This window comes from Procambarus clarkii, chromosome 11 (assembly GCF_040958095.1).
Source record: "Procambarus clarkii isolate CNS0578487 chromosome 11, FALCON_Pclarkii_2.0, whole genome shotgun sequence".
In the NCBI taxonomy this organism is placed as follows: domain Eukaryota; kingdom Metazoa; phylum Arthropoda; class Malacostraca; order Decapoda; family Cambaridae; genus Procambarus; species Procambarus clarkii.
In genome coordinates, this window is record NC_091160.1 from 234,948 (window position 1) to 250,207 (window position 15,260).

The following is a 15,260-nucleotide window of genomic DNA, read 5'->3' on the forward strand; positions in this document are numbered from 1 at the left end:
AGAGCAGATGAGCACACACATGTTTGTATTACAAAAGAAAATCCACAAATTCATTAGAAATTGGCAGGGCAGGCTGAGGAAGTAGGTAGATGTAAAATGTCTGTAAATGGCGAAAGAACATAAACCCAAGACTGAATAAACGATGTTAAATATCCATGCCAAGGAGACAAAAATATGTTAGGATACAATTACCATTAAGACACCACAAGCAGGTCCGTATCCTGCCGCGATGACTTAAAAGAGTTGGTTATTAGCCACAATGTGTAGGCAGTCTCATGCCAACGGCCATACCACGTTGAGAACACCGCTTCTCGTCCGATCAGCGAAGTTAAGCAACGTTGGGTTTGGTTAGTACTTGGATGGGTGACCGCCTGGGAACACCAAATGCTGTTGGCAATAATGTTTTTTGTTTTGTTTTGTTTTGTTTCGTTTGTTTTTGTTTGAATGGCTGGCTCCACGGGAAATTCACGGAGTTGTGTGGAATAAGGCCTGGTAAAATGAATTAATATGTATGTCATGTTTAAAACAAACTCGCTTAATATAGATATTGTGTGAGGCTTTATACAAAAACAAACAACCAAAACAAAACATGTTGTATATATATATATATATATAGCTTAATCCGGGTTTGAACTCGCAACTCCAAGAATACGCATCACTTATATACACTTTACCACTGGACCACTGCTGCAGGACACTAGCTTGATGCTGAGGTATCAATTTAATGACGTAAATGCCATTTCCACAAATAAATGATAATTAAAAAGTATTTGTATGTACAAATCTTTTCTGTTTAAAAGGCTACAATATCAGTTACTGATATAATTTGTGTTAATGTTTCTATACCCACAAGAAGGCATATTTTTGCTTATATGTAAAGGGTACGGAGAAGGAATCCACAGACCATCATTCCCCTCCCCTTCCCTCCCCCCCCCCCCCCCCCCCCCCCCCCCACCCCCAACTCCCACCTACTACCACCACCACCACCACCACCACCACCAATCACCACCAATCACCACCAATCACCACCACCAATCACCACCACCACATCTAACCGAAAACCCCCTAACACATCAACCCTCCCCCCAATCAACAGGCGAAATAATAACCCTCAAATGCCTGCCTGCCTGCCTGCCTGCAAGCCAATACTAACGGTCTTCTCAGAAAGAAAATCTCTTTGTATCTGTATTACTTGATGAAATGTATGATTCTAATAATGAAAATAAATTTTGATGTCGGTTGTATGAGCATAATGACCAATATGCACATGATATGAATGAATTAAATAGTGTAGTTTTAAGTAATTAGGTTGTAGACACATTAAGCGGATATGATATTTGACGCGTCCAGAACTGGTGATTTTTGGTTTAGTTTTAAATGCACCACCACCACCACCACCACCACCACCATTGCTTCCCCAGAGCCTAATTAAGGACCGGTAAAAGGAGTCAATATGTATGTCATCTATAAAACCAAAGAATGAATAAAAAAACACACACAAACCTACATAATAGTATTAGGAAGATTGTATGGCAAAAAAAAAAAAGTATTATTCCCATTGGGTCGTTTGAACTCGCGACTTCCAAAACACCAGCCACACACCTTACAACCCAGCCACCATAGAGTTGGTATAATTGTGCAACTTTAGTTATAAAAGTAAAGTTTTCTCACATTGTATTGATAACTTAAAGGATTTTTTTTTTTTTTTTGCATGTACAAATCTTATTGTCTGTTCTATGAAAAGGCTTGATGTAAATTATGTATTTTTTGAATGATTGAATTGTAGGCACATTAAGCGGATTCGATATTTGATATATCCAGAAAAGGCGATTTATGTTCAGTTTTAAAATGCATCACCGTTAACGCTAAAGGACTGGTAAAATGACTCGATGTTTGTCATTTTTAAAATAAACACTAAAACAAGGCCCTTAACATATATAATGTTTGAATATAAATTGAATGCATATAAATACAAAGTGGGAGTGGCTGGCTGGCTGGCTGGCTGGCTGGCTGGCTGGCTGGCTGGCTGGCTGGCTGGCTGGCTGGCTGGCTGCCTGGCTGCCTGCCTGCCTGCCTGCCTGCCTGCCTGCCTGCCTGCCTGCCTGCCTGCCTGCCTGGCTGCCTGCCTGCCTGCCTGCCTGCCTGCCTGCCTGCCTGCCTGCCTGCCTGCCTGCCTGCCTGCCTGCCTGCCTGCCTGCCTGCCTGTCTGGCTGCCTGGCTGCCTGGCTGCCTGCCTGCCTGCCTGCCTGCCTTGCCTTGCCTTGCCTTGCCTTGCCTTGCCTTGCCTTGCCTTGCCTTGCCTTGCCTTGCCTTGCCCTGCCCTGCCTTGGCTGCAGCTGGCTGGCTGGCTGGCTGGCTGGCTGGCCGTAAATCAACTCTTAACAACACCACACCACACCACACCATCACTCATCACCCATCACCCACCACCGGCCCCAGTCTCCCAGCCTCTCTTATATACCCGAGCAGGCCCTTTAAATTATTTGAATTGTTGCACTTCGGCCAATGGCAGGCACGATCGCTGCTGCTCAAACATATTCTGGTTCACAAGTATTAATATATATATATATATATATATATATATATATATATATATATATATATATATATATATATATATATATATATATATATATATATATATTCATGAAACACATTAAAACCTTGATCATTTATTCATTCATTACGTCTAGTGAAGAATTGCTTTTGTTCATTTGTATGATTAAAAATGGATAGAATATGAATTCCTCGCTTAAAGTAAAATATAAAATATATATTGGATTTATATGATTGGTTAATATTCCAAGTGATGCTGAATATCCCCTATAATTTTGTTTTGTTTGTTTGTTATGTACACATTCCAAATGAAATCAATATAAATGTTATTATTAATGTTTGAAAGTTGATTGTCTACTTGAATCTCTCTATTAAAGTGTGTGTGGCTCCGGATGGAGCCTGGTTATGGTATTTGTCGCGGTGGGTGGCAGAAGTGCTTACTTCTTCTCTGTCTTCTTTGGCAAAAGAACTGCCTGAATGTTTGGAAGAACACCTCCCTGTGCAATGGTTACGCCAGACAGAAGTTTGTTGAGTTCTTCGTCGTTGCGGATGGCCAACTGCAAGTGACGTGGGATGATACGGGTCTTCTTGTTGTCACGTGCGGCGTTACCGGCGAGCTCGAGAACTTCGGCAGCGAGGTATTCCATGACGGCTGCCAGGTAGACAGGAGCGCCAGCACCGACGCGTTCGGCGTAGTTGCCCTTACGCAGCAGACGGTGAATTCTGCCCACGGGGAACTGAAGTCCGGCCCTGCTGGAGCGAGACTTTGACTTGCCCTTCACTTTGCCTCCCTTGCCGCGTCCTGACATTGCTGCTGCTGTTGTGGGTTTGTGGTGTTTTAATGCCGGATTCGGATTCGGATTGATGTCCATAGGGAATGGAAAGGATGGGGGAGGTAGAGGGATGGGGAGATGAAATTCAGGAAGAGGATGCGGGTGTAGAGAGAGAGGAGGTTTGAAAGTTCGGTGGCCTGTCCACCATGGGTTGACATTTTTGTATGTGTTGTTTGTTTGCGTGTGTGTTATGTTGGGTTGTCAGTACATTGGCTGGGGGGGCTAGTGTTTGTGACCTTGTTGGTGTCCTAAAGCACTAGAGCCGATGGAGTTGGCTGAAGGAGGCTAATCTTAGAAACATCAGGGTAGTTACACTTCTGCCGCCACGACAAATGGTTTTTTGGTTTTATATTTTTTTTTGTAGGTGTTTTATTTATTTATATATTTTTTTTTTTTTTTTTTTATTGTTTTTTTTTTTTTTTTTTTTTAATTTATTTATTTATTTTTTTATTTTTTTTATTTTTATTTTTTTATTTTGTTATTTTTTTTTTTTCTTTCTTTCTTTATTCTTCATTTGGTGTAGATTGGGTCCGGGATGGGCCACTCATCTGGATCGTCTGGCAGACCGCTTAGTATCTGAGGGCTTGGGAAGGCCTCATCATGGATATGTCTGATCACTTTTTGTTGGAGAGTGATTCTTCTGGTTCTGTGTGGTGGATCGTGGATCTCGTAGTCGCTGGTGGTGTTTTCTGCTACGAAGGGATCTTCTGGGTCTGGGACATACATGTTCTTCATACGGTACAGCTGTCTTCTGGCCAGGTAGCTGAGCCTAATGTTCATTGGCTTCATGTTGAGCGTCTCATGGATCAGGTCAGTTCTTACCCTGTCCCTCAGAGTCAGGCCCTCTGCAAAGCGAAGTGCTTTGTTTTGTACTCGTTGAATCTTCAACATGTTGGATTTGTTGGTGAGGTTCAGGGGAACGTAGGGGTATTCCAAGCTAGGCCTTATGATCATTCTGTACAGGTGGAGCTTGATGTGGGATGGGGCTTGGTTGAAACGGAAGAGCCTCTCCAGTGAGCCCCGGGCCATCGCTGTCTTCTGGGATACGTACTGGGAGGAGTTGAGTAGCCTGTTGAAGTTGTAACCGAGCACTGTGTTGGAGTTTGAGATGGCTATGGGATCACCCCTGATTCTTATTCCCCCCTCGTTTTCAATAGAGAAGGCCATACAGCCGACAGTGCTTAATTGGATCTTTTCTGGGTTAGTGGTGATCCTCCATTTCCTTTCCCAGTTAGCAGTCCTTGCTAGTTCTACGTTTGCCTTACGGGTTACAGTTGCATGCTTGGCCGCTTGGATGCTAGGGTTAGATGTTATTACGTGTGTTACGTCGTCCGCAAATTGTACGATAATGGTGTCCCTATACTCTGGTTGGGGTAGGTCATTTACAAAGATGTTGAAGAGAACCGGGCTCAAGCATGATCCTTGGGGGACTCCAGCTGTTGGGGTGAAGGCTGCGGCCTCTTTTGCCTTGAAGCTGGGGGTAACTTGCCTATTCTTAAGGAAATTTCTGATCAGCCTGAGGAGGGTCCAGTTTTGCGCTGGTAAGTCTGCTAATTTGTACACAAGACCATCGTGCCACAGGCTGTCGAAGGCCTTGTGTACGTCCCTCGTTGCAATCAAAGCTACCTGTTTTTGCTTTCGAATTGAGCTTACGGCGTCGTAGATGATGTTAATTGCGTGCTGGGTTGATCTATGTGCTCGAAAGCCAAACTGCTTTTCTGTGAAGAGGTTGTTGTACTCCATGTAGTAGTTAAGACGGTTTGACATGATTTTTTCAAAGCACTTGCCTATCGTGTCTAAGAGGGAGATTGGTCGGTAGTTGCCAGGTTGGTGGGGGTCTTTCTTGGGTTTGGGAATGAATATCATCTTGGCTGACTTGAATGCTACAGGAATGTGACCCGATGCCAGCATAGCGTTGAATAGGTTGAGTATGGATTGCATAAGATTGCCTGGTAGAAGTTTGATCTGCAGCGCTTTGATCCCTGATGGTCCAGGGGCCTTATCTCTGGTGCTTTTGATGACTCCTCTCATCTCTAGCATAGTTATGGGTCTTGTTAGAGGGTGGTCGTCTTCTAGGGTTGTCAGGTCAATCAGAGGGGTGCTGTTAAGGGAGGCGGCATTTTCTGTTGTCCATTGGTTGACACGTTCAAAGTGAGTGTTGTTGAAGGCTCTGCTGTTTGAAGCTGTGAGTGTCTTTTTCCAGACTGCGCCCATGAGGTCAGCCTGATCCTGTGGGTCTTCTATTTTTTCTTGCTGCTCCTCTTCATCTTCGTCAAGGAATGTGTGTACAAGGTGGGTGAGGCTGGGGTTAACTGATCCCAGGAGCTGTCTGATCTTGCGCCAGAAAGTAGCCGGCTCCCTTTTGTACTGGTTGGCCTGTCTCACCAGGGTTCCCCAAATGTGGCTCTTGTGGGTCAGCGTAAGGTCTATGGTTTCCCTTCTGAGTGTTTGTAGGGTCAACGCTGGTGGCTGGCCAGTTTGGTAGTGGCTTTGGCAGGCTCGCTGGTACTCATTCATTTTGCCTCTGATTTCTCGGGTCGGCTTATATTGGTGGTAAGTCCTTGTGGTGGATATTTCACAAGTGGCCTCGGTTGCAAGCTGGATCCGGTTGTGGATGGTGTTTACTGCTTGGTCGATTGTTTGGGTTGGGAGGTTCTCGAACTCAATGATGGGGTCGTCAGCAAGGAAGGTGTCATATTCACGGGCACGTATGGTTCCCAGTCTGGGCCTGGGTGGTGCCACATATCTGAAGGGGGCTGCTTGGAGGGATGTGACCACAGGGATGTGGTCCGACCCCACGTTCTTGCCTGGGGTTACTCTGCAGTGGAACAGGTCACAATCTCTGTTGGTCAGCACTATGTCAGGGGTGCCCCTCTGGTTGCCCGCAAAGAACGTCTTAAAGTGGGGGCCTTGGAAGGAGAGGTCCCGGTTTTGCATTAGATTGAAGAGCTGCCTGCCCTTGAGGTCTGGCCTGGCAGGTGCGTTGAATAAGGCCTGATGGTGGGCATTCAGGTCTCCTGCGATGATAGTGGGGAGATTCCTGTCGAGCAGCTTGTTCAGAGGGATGGAGGGGAGGTAGGCCAGTCTAGGTGGTAGATATGCGGTGCAGACGATGAGGGGGCCGTGTGAAGTGGTGAGTTCTATTGCAAGAAAGTTGTCGTCTTCTACGAGGATGGGGCGGTAGGAGAGTCCTCTTCTTATTAGTATTGCCACCCCACTGAACCTACCCCTGTTGACTTCCCTGGTGGAATATCCCCAGATGGAGATGTGCTGGTCCTGTCTGGCCGCTGTTTCATTGAGTAAGATTACATCTGGGTTAAGTCTGGCTACTTCCAGAGTGAGAAGGTATCTGTTGTTGAAGAAGTGTCTGATGTTCACCTGAAGGATTGTGATCCCCATTATTGACTATGAGACGGAAGTGTTTGTTTGGCTGTAGTGCCAATGTTGTTACATTCGGTTTGGTCGCTTCTGTTTGTGGAGGAGGGGGGTAAAGCTGTTGAGCCAGGTGTCTTGTTCCTGGTTCCGGTCGGGGATTGGTTGGGTTTGGGGTTTACCATACGTTGCTGTGCCATTGGGGGGTCCTCGGTGTCACTGCTGTTCATGATGTCGACATCCGTGGTGCTAGAGTCGCTCTCTGGTGAAGAGTTGTGGGGGTTGCTTGCCCTTGCTCCGTCCACAGGGGATGGGGTTCGGCTGTTCGGCCTAGGCCTCTTGGTGCAGCGTTGTGTGGAATATATTGTTGTGGGGCTGCGATGTTTGAAGCGAAATTTCCTAGGGCGGATGGGGTTCCGTATGGCAAGGGAGTTTGTGATAGCTTTGAGGACGATCTGATGTGGGAGTGTTTCAGGAAGGGTGGACATAGGTGTTTCCCAGAATGTCGGGGTGGAGGGGCCGGGGTTGTTCAGGGAGTTTGGAGTCTCCTGGGCGTTGGTTGAAGCCAGGGGGCGAGGAGTACTAGGGTTGGGGTTGTTGGGTTGTGCTTGGGCCTGGCCGGCGGTTGTTGTGATGTTAGGAGTCAAGTAGGCAAGCGAGTCCTCGGACATATGGACAGGGGGTAGGCCATTGTCTTTCCTAAGTGAGTTCCAGAAACCTAGGAGCTTCACTGGGTTGTCTGGAAATTGGATTTGAGCAAATGTTAGGAGTTCGGCCCCTAAGCTGGGCTTGGGATCGGGGTTTGGTGCAAGAGAGTTAGGTGTTGGGGCCTGTTGTGTTTGATTCTGGGTTTGCTCTGGTATAACCGTGGGGTTATGGGGTTGTTGGGTGCTTTGGTGGCCCACTTGGGCCACCGACTGGGCCAGTTGTTGGTTAGGGATGCCCCAGGCATTTACTGGTGGAGGAGGGGCAGGGATGGTAATAGCTGCCTGTTGGCGGGCTGCTGTCTCTGTTTCATGCAATTGCTTGATTGCCTCTTGCCTGCGGGGACAAAGATGCGAGATTGCAATGTGTGGACCATTGCATAGAGCACATTTGGGTGTTGGGTTTGTGCATTCCCTGTAGCTGTGTTCCCCTGTGCACCTGCTGCACTTGGGGGTTCCATTGTTACATGCATTGGAATAGTGGTCATACTGAAAGCATTTGAAGCATTGCTTGAGCTTGTAAAACCTCTGTGGGTGGATTTTGTCAGGTTCAGCCATGATGCCAAATGCAGAAAGGCCTTGTGTGCAGACTTGCGTTGCTTGCTCCGGTGAAGCCAGAGTAAGTTTCAGTACTTGGTTGTTGCGTTGGGTTGTGAATCTGTGGGCCTGAAGTATTTTGACATCCCTGTTTTTCCTCTCTATTTCTGCAATTATTTCATCATTTGAGTGGTCCATGATGATGTCATGGATCCTATGTACAAAGATGGTGCGCTGGGCTTGGAATTCGGCAGGGGGGTAGACAGTGATATTCTTCTCCCTTAGTTTGTTCATGGTGTCTGACGAAAGGAGGTCTGGGAGGTTTGCATTGGGTACCAACAAGATGGCTCCATTCGTTATTTTGTACACATTTTTGTAGGTAATCTGGGTGACCTCGTAGATCACCTCAAGTAGTTGGGCTGGGGTACGACCCCGGCCAGATTCGTCTGTGAATCTGACTTTGGTCGCCATAGCTTGGTGGGCCAGGCAGCCTAATCTAATCTATACTATGGTGGGTGCTGTGAAGTGTCCAGGTAGACTAAGTGGATGGTGGGTGTTAGTTAGGCCGAGGCCTCTAACTTCTAGTTGCTAGGCAACTAGAGCTACTAGACAAGGTGGTAATTGAACCTATCGATAGCCTAAGCCTGCTACAAGGCTGTTAGATGCCCGATCAAACCTTCGCAAGAATTTCAAGAACCCGGTTTTGGCTACCGCTCGGGAATGATCGTTTGGAATGGCGAAATACAAGAGGTAGAAACAGTTTAGAAAGACAGCCTTATTCACTCCTTAATTCTATGATTAGTAGGTTATGCATTGTGTATTGTGTGAGTGTGTGTGTGGTGTGTCTTGGTACAGGCAGGGAGAGAATGGGGAGGAGAGGGTGGGGAATGGGGGGGGGAGGGGGTGTGGGATGAAGGATGAGGATGGGTAGTTATTTTATTAGGACATCATACTGCTGTAAGCGTCAGTAGAGCTAGGTTGAGACACAGTACAGGTGCCCCGGCGTGTCTTGACGCCGAGAGAGCTAGTAGTCGACTGGCAGTGAGTGTGGCTGGCTGCTACGCGGCCGGCCGGCTGTGATTGGCTCGCTGGCGCACCAATCCTGAGTGAGGTGGGCGGAGCCAACGCTCAGTTTCTCCTGTAGGTGGCGGGAGCTCCTGGGAGCACGTCTGCTCACGGCGGCTGCTGGCTGGCGAGTCTTTTATGCCCTTTTTTTTATCTTTAATGCCGGCCCGCAGATCGAGCTTCGTGTTATATACCCCGCTCAGGATCAAGGGAGTCCGCCACTGACCAATCAGCGCGCTCCGCCACGCGACCCGCTCTGAGCTGAGTCGCGAGCGGGATATAAAAGGAAAGCTCGACTCGCGCAAAAGTTCATTATTGTATCGCAACGCCAGCCAGCACGAGCATCATCATGCCACCCAAGGCATCTGGAAAGGCTGCCAAGAAGGCCGGAAAGGCCCAGAAGGCCATTGCCAAGGGCGATAAGAAAAAGAAGCGCAGGAGGAAGGAGAGCTACAGCATCTACATCTACAAAGTGCTGAAGCAGGTCCACCCCGACACTGGTATCTCTTCCAAAGCCATGTCGATCATGAACTCGTTCGTGAACGACATCTTCGAGCGCATCGCCGCCGAGGCTTCTCGCCTGGCCCACTACAACAAGCGTTCCACCATTACCAGTCGGGAGATCCAGACGGCTGTAAGGCTCCTGTTGCCCGGAGAACTGGCCAAGCACGCCGTCTCTGAGGGCACTAAGGCCGTCACCAAGTACACCTCCTCCAAGTAAACGGCTTACTTACTGCCCTGTGGTGGTGGCTTGGCCTCAAACCAACAAACTCGGCTCCATTGGAGCCACACTTTAATTTCTAAAGAGATTGTGAGTGTTAGACACCAATACTATTATAACAAAAACCTCTGTCACTGAAAGCAAATAGCTATAAAATGAGAATATTTATGAAACTGTCTGTGTGTGTTTCTCTCTCTCAGTCTCTGTCTGTCTGTCTGTCTGTCTGTCTGTCTGTCTGTCTGTCTGTCTGTCTGTCTTGTCTTGTCTGTCTGTCTGTCTGTCTGTCTGTCTGTCTGTCTGTGTCTCTCTCTCTCTCTCTCTCTCTCTCTCTCTCTCTCTCTCTCTCTCTCTCTCTCTCTCTCCTCTCTCTCTCTCTCTCTCTCTCTCTCTCTCTCTCTCTCTCAACACATATAAGCACTCGGTATCTTTTTTCTAGAGATTAGAGATTCATTGTTATGTTCCACATTAGGATTACTATGCAGGCCACCCTCTTAGGTTTGAAAATGTCAAGGAAACGGTTAATTTAAAATGTCATCTCCTAACTTAACAGATTAAGCCAGAGGACCGAAAACAGAATAAAACAGGACTGGACAGTATGTCACTTATACAAGCTGCTTTATTTCTAGTACAGTATGACAATTTTTATTTTGGGGGGTGGGGGGGGTGGGTGATCCTTGACAGTGCATAAGAGCGAAAAGCGACGGCGTTTTGTTTGTAAGAGAACAGGTTGTACTACAAATGACTTGATTTATTGATATCACGTGTATGTATGACACCTAAATTAGTGTATTTGTTTATTTATTTATTTATTTATTTATTATATGTGTAGATGAAGGTTAATTCATATGACTGATGCTAGGAATGTCTGAAATCTCCTTAGAAGGATATTTTGGCCCTGAGAAGGGCCGAGTTTGGTGTATACTAGGGTGGTCGATTTAGCTTATGCACGCTCTCCACGGATACGGCGAGCAAGCTGAATGTCCTTTGGCATGATGGTGACACGCTTGGCGTGGATGGCACAGAGGTTAGTGTCCTCGAAGAGACCGACCAGGTAAGCCTCGGATGCCTCCTGTAAAGCCATGACGGCAGACGACTGGAAGCGAAGATCGGTCTTGAAGTCCTGGGCAATCTCGCGCACCAGACGCTGGAAGGGAAGTTTCCTGATGAGCAACTCGGTGCTCTTCTGGTAACGACGGATCTCACGCAGGGCGACCGTTCCGGGCCTGTAACGGTGAGGCTTCTTCACACCCCCTGTGGCAGGAGCAGACTTGCGTGCTGCCTTGGTGGCCAGCTGCTTACGAGGAGCCTTGCCTCCCGTGGACTTGCGAGCAGTCTGCTTGGTGCGAGCCATGGTGAACAACTGTGGTTTGTGATGGCCGGCGCCGAAAAATTTTTGCTTATATACGCCGTCTCGAGGCGCTTGCTCGAGCGCCATTGGCTGCTCGACTCGCCTACGTCACCCCGTTGCCCCTCCCCTCCTTCCTCTGGCTGCAGCCAACAGGCGGCTCACCTCAATCACTATTATCGCTGATTTTGCTCTATTTTTTGGATTGTGCAAAAGTCATTTCACAGGGACGTGAAACAGACGAGTAGGCAACTGCAGTTTTGAAAGCGTTGTGAGAAAGCCGTGTCTATTCGACCACAAGCGTAAAGTAAGGGCAGGCAGGAGTTGCAATGCTACTAGTACGTCCGCTTGATGGGATATAGTCGGGAAATCGTGCGGGCATTCGTCAATTCGATTCACACAACTACAACACCATGACTGGACGCGCAAGGGAGGCAAGGGACTCGGAAAGGGTGGCGCCAAGCGTCATCGTAAGGTGCTACGTGACAACATCCAGGGCATCACAAGGCCCGCTATTCGTCGCTTAGCTCGTCGTGGCGGCGTCAAGCGTATTTCGGGTCTCATCTACGAAGAGACCCGTGGCGTCCTGAAGGTGTTCCTCGAGAACGTCATCCGTGATGCTGTAACCTACACGGAACACGCCAAGAGGAAGACCGTCACTGCCATGGACGTGGTGTACGCTCTGAAGCGCCAGGGTCGTACCCTCTACGGATTCGGCGGATAAGAGCTTGGCTAATCCATCGATTCCACCACCACCACCTCAAAACGGGACCTAATTAGGTCCCTATACTTTTTTACTGAAGGGCTTAATAGACGATAACATAAATTGTTTTGATATCAGCTAGCACATTGGGTCTTATGAAATCTATTTTTTATCCTCGCATGCTTAAAGGGACTCTGATTGGGGGGGGGGGGGGGGGAAGGTTTGTTACGTTATATACTAGCAGAGCAGGATCATTGGTGGGGGGGGGGGGGGGTGTGAGGGGGAGAGAGAGAGAGAGAGATCTTTCCCAACTCTTCCTTTTTACATGAGTGAGCTACCCGTTTTATTCATTTTATCCTTCTCAGAGCTGTTTTGATAGTATCCAAATGATGGTAAATGAAAAGGGAGGACACGAATATCTACCCAGAATTCAGGACTGGCAATCGATATGCATGTTTGAGTGAGAATCTTTTTCTCTCTCAACTTAGGTATACGTTTATGTCGTACCTAAAAGCGAGAACCACACTATTGGGACAAGTATGCAAGGCCCAATTTTCCTAACAAGCACAGTTAATTTTGTTATTTTCGAACATTTCTTTCCAAATTGGTTTATCCAATTAACAGTATTATATTAAGATCATGAATTGCTGGGTTAGGTTAGGTTAGCTTAGCTTAGGTTAGGTTAGGTTAGCTTAGCTTAGCTTGGGTTAGCTTAGGTTAGGTTAGGTTAGCTTAGCTTGGGTTAGCATAGGTTAGGTTAGGTTTGATTACATTTCTATGTTAGATTTAACTCAAATTCAAAACAATTGCCAGTCATTCGGCTTGTTAGTCAACTTGCCTCTAATAGGGGCAATTTGTCTAACAAGACTATTTAGTTTTGTGTGTATATATATATATATATATATATATATATATATATATATATATATATATATATATATATATATATATATATATATATATTATTATTATTATAGCTTCAAGACTCTGAACCAATATAGAAGCATCAAGAGGAAGTGCTTGTGTTATGGGCCAATAGGCCTTCTGCAGTTACTTCCATTCTTATGTTTTTATTCCCATTGGTTCGTGTTTTATCTTGTGTAAATGTCAATCACCTTACCCAAAACTTTGGTACCATATCACCTCACCCATGTATATATATATATATATATATATAATATATATATATATATATATATATATATGTATATTATATATATATATATAATATAGATGTATATATATATATATATATATAATATATATATATATATATATATATATATATATATATATAGATGTATATTATATATATATATATATATATATATATATATATATATATATATATATATATATATATATATATATATATAATATACAGAGTAAATCTACCCCAAAAGTAATGATTTATTTGTCTACAAAACTAAACTCTTTTTTGGAATCATATGAGGCCCCTCCACTGAGGGGGGAGGCCTGGATGTTTATTGTCATGTGTATTCATGCTGCTTGCATGTCGTCGTTTATTTTGCCTTTGTTGTTTTTTTGACAGCTTTCTTTGCCTTGGGTGGTTTGGGAGATTTTGAAGCTCTCTTTATTTTGGGCTTTTTGTTCCCAACAACAAGCTGCTGCTGCTGCTGCTGCTTCTTTTTCAAGGCTGTAGGTGGTTTGTTGCTTGTGGCGGCTTTCTTGGGAGTTACCACGGCCTTCTTTGCTGCTGTAGATGGTTTCTTGGTTGTGGTGGCTTCTTGGGAGTTAGAACGGCCCTCTTCTCTGCTACGGCCAGCTTGAATGATCCACTAGCTCCACTTCCCTTGGTCTGAACAAGAATGCCGTCAGCCACTGCTTTCTTGAGAAATCTTCGGATGTAAATGGCGATCTTGGCAGCCTCGACTTTGTTGTTGGCAACAACGTACTTCTTGATTGCTTGTAGAGACGAGCCCTTACGGTCTTTGAGTGCTGCGACCGCGGCTAGAACCATTTGACTAGTTTTCGGGTGAGCAACCTGGACGCGAGGTTTCCTGGTGGTGGCCACCACAGCAGCAGCAGCCGCAGCCTTCTTGGTAGGCTTTGCTTCTACCATGATGATGATGAACCAACCAAGGTGATGAGAGACGCTCAGACAGTCACGGGGGAATGATGCTGCCGCCGCTTGAGCCGAACCTATTTATGTGCCGGCACGGTACAGAAGCTGCAACCTGGCAACTCGTCCACCAATCACGACGGTTGGTTTTACGGCTCCGAAACCTGGATCCCATATCTTCTCTAAAATAGAAGCATTTGTTCATGTTCTTTGTAAAAGTATCATAAAGCAGGACAGATGAGACAAATATCATAAAAACTGAAGAGCAGATGAGCACACACATGTTTGTATTACAAAAGAAAATCCACAAATTCATTAGAAATTGGCAGGGCAGGCTGAGGAAGTAGGTAGATGTAAAATGTCTGTAAATGGCGAAAGAACATAAACCCAAGACTGAATAAACGATGTTAAATATCCATGCCAAGGAGACAAAAATATGTTAGGATACAATTACCATTAAGACACCACAAGCAGGTCCGTATCCTGCCGCGATGACTTAAAAGAGTTGGTTATTAGCCACAATGTGTAGGCAGTCTCATGCCAACGGCCATACCACGTTGAGAACACCGCTTCTCGTCCGATCAGCGAAGTTAAGCAACGTTGGGTTTGGTTAGTACTTGGATGGGTGACCGCCTGGGAACACCAAATGCTGTTGGCAATAATGTTTTTTGTTTTGTTTTGTTTTGTTTCGTTTGTTTTTGTTTGAATGGCTGGCTCCACGGGAAATTCACGGAGTTGTGTGGAATAAGGCCTGGTAAAATGAATTAATATGTATGTCATGTTTAAAACAAACTCGCTTAATATAGATATTGTGTGAGGCTTTATACAAAAACAAACAACCAAAACAAAACATGTTGTATATATATATATATATAGCTTAATCCGGGTTTGAACTCGCAACTCCAAGAATACGCATCACTTATATACACTTTACCACTGGACCACTGCTGCAGGACACTAGCTTGATGCTGAGGTATCAATTTAATGACGTAAATGCCATTTCCACAAATAAATGATAATTAAAAAGTATTTGTATGTACAAATCTTTTCTGTTTAAAAGGCTACAATATCAGTTACTGATATAATTTGTGTTAATGTTTCTATACCCACAAGAAGGCATATTTTTGCTTATATGTAAAGGGTACGGAGAAGGAATCCACAGACCATCATTCCCCTCCCCTTCCCTCCCCCCCCCCCCCCACCCCCAACTCCCACCTACTACCACCACCACCACCACCACCACCACCAATCACCACCAATCACCACCAATCACCACCACCAATCACCACCACATCTAACCGAAAACCCCCTAACACATCAACCCTCCCCCAATCAACAGGC

At 45.8% G+C, this 15,260-nt stretch overlaps 2 non-coding genes across 2 annotated transcripts; both read left to right on the top strand.

The window, feature by feature from the left end:
- The first annotated feature begins 277 nt into the window (after window positions 1-277).
- On the top strand, window positions 278-396 carry LOC138363841 (5S ribosomal RNA). The gene has a single exon (XR_011228159.1). It is a non-coding gene; the product is annotated as a 5S ribosomal RNA (ribosomal RNA).
- A 14,062-nt stretch (window positions 397-14,458) lies between these two features.
- LOC138363826 (5S ribosomal RNA) lies at window positions 14,459-14,577 on the top strand. The gene has a single exon (XR_011228145.1). It is a non-coding gene; the product is annotated as a 5S ribosomal RNA (ribosomal RNA).
- Window positions 14,578-15,260: the final 683 nt, after the last annotated feature.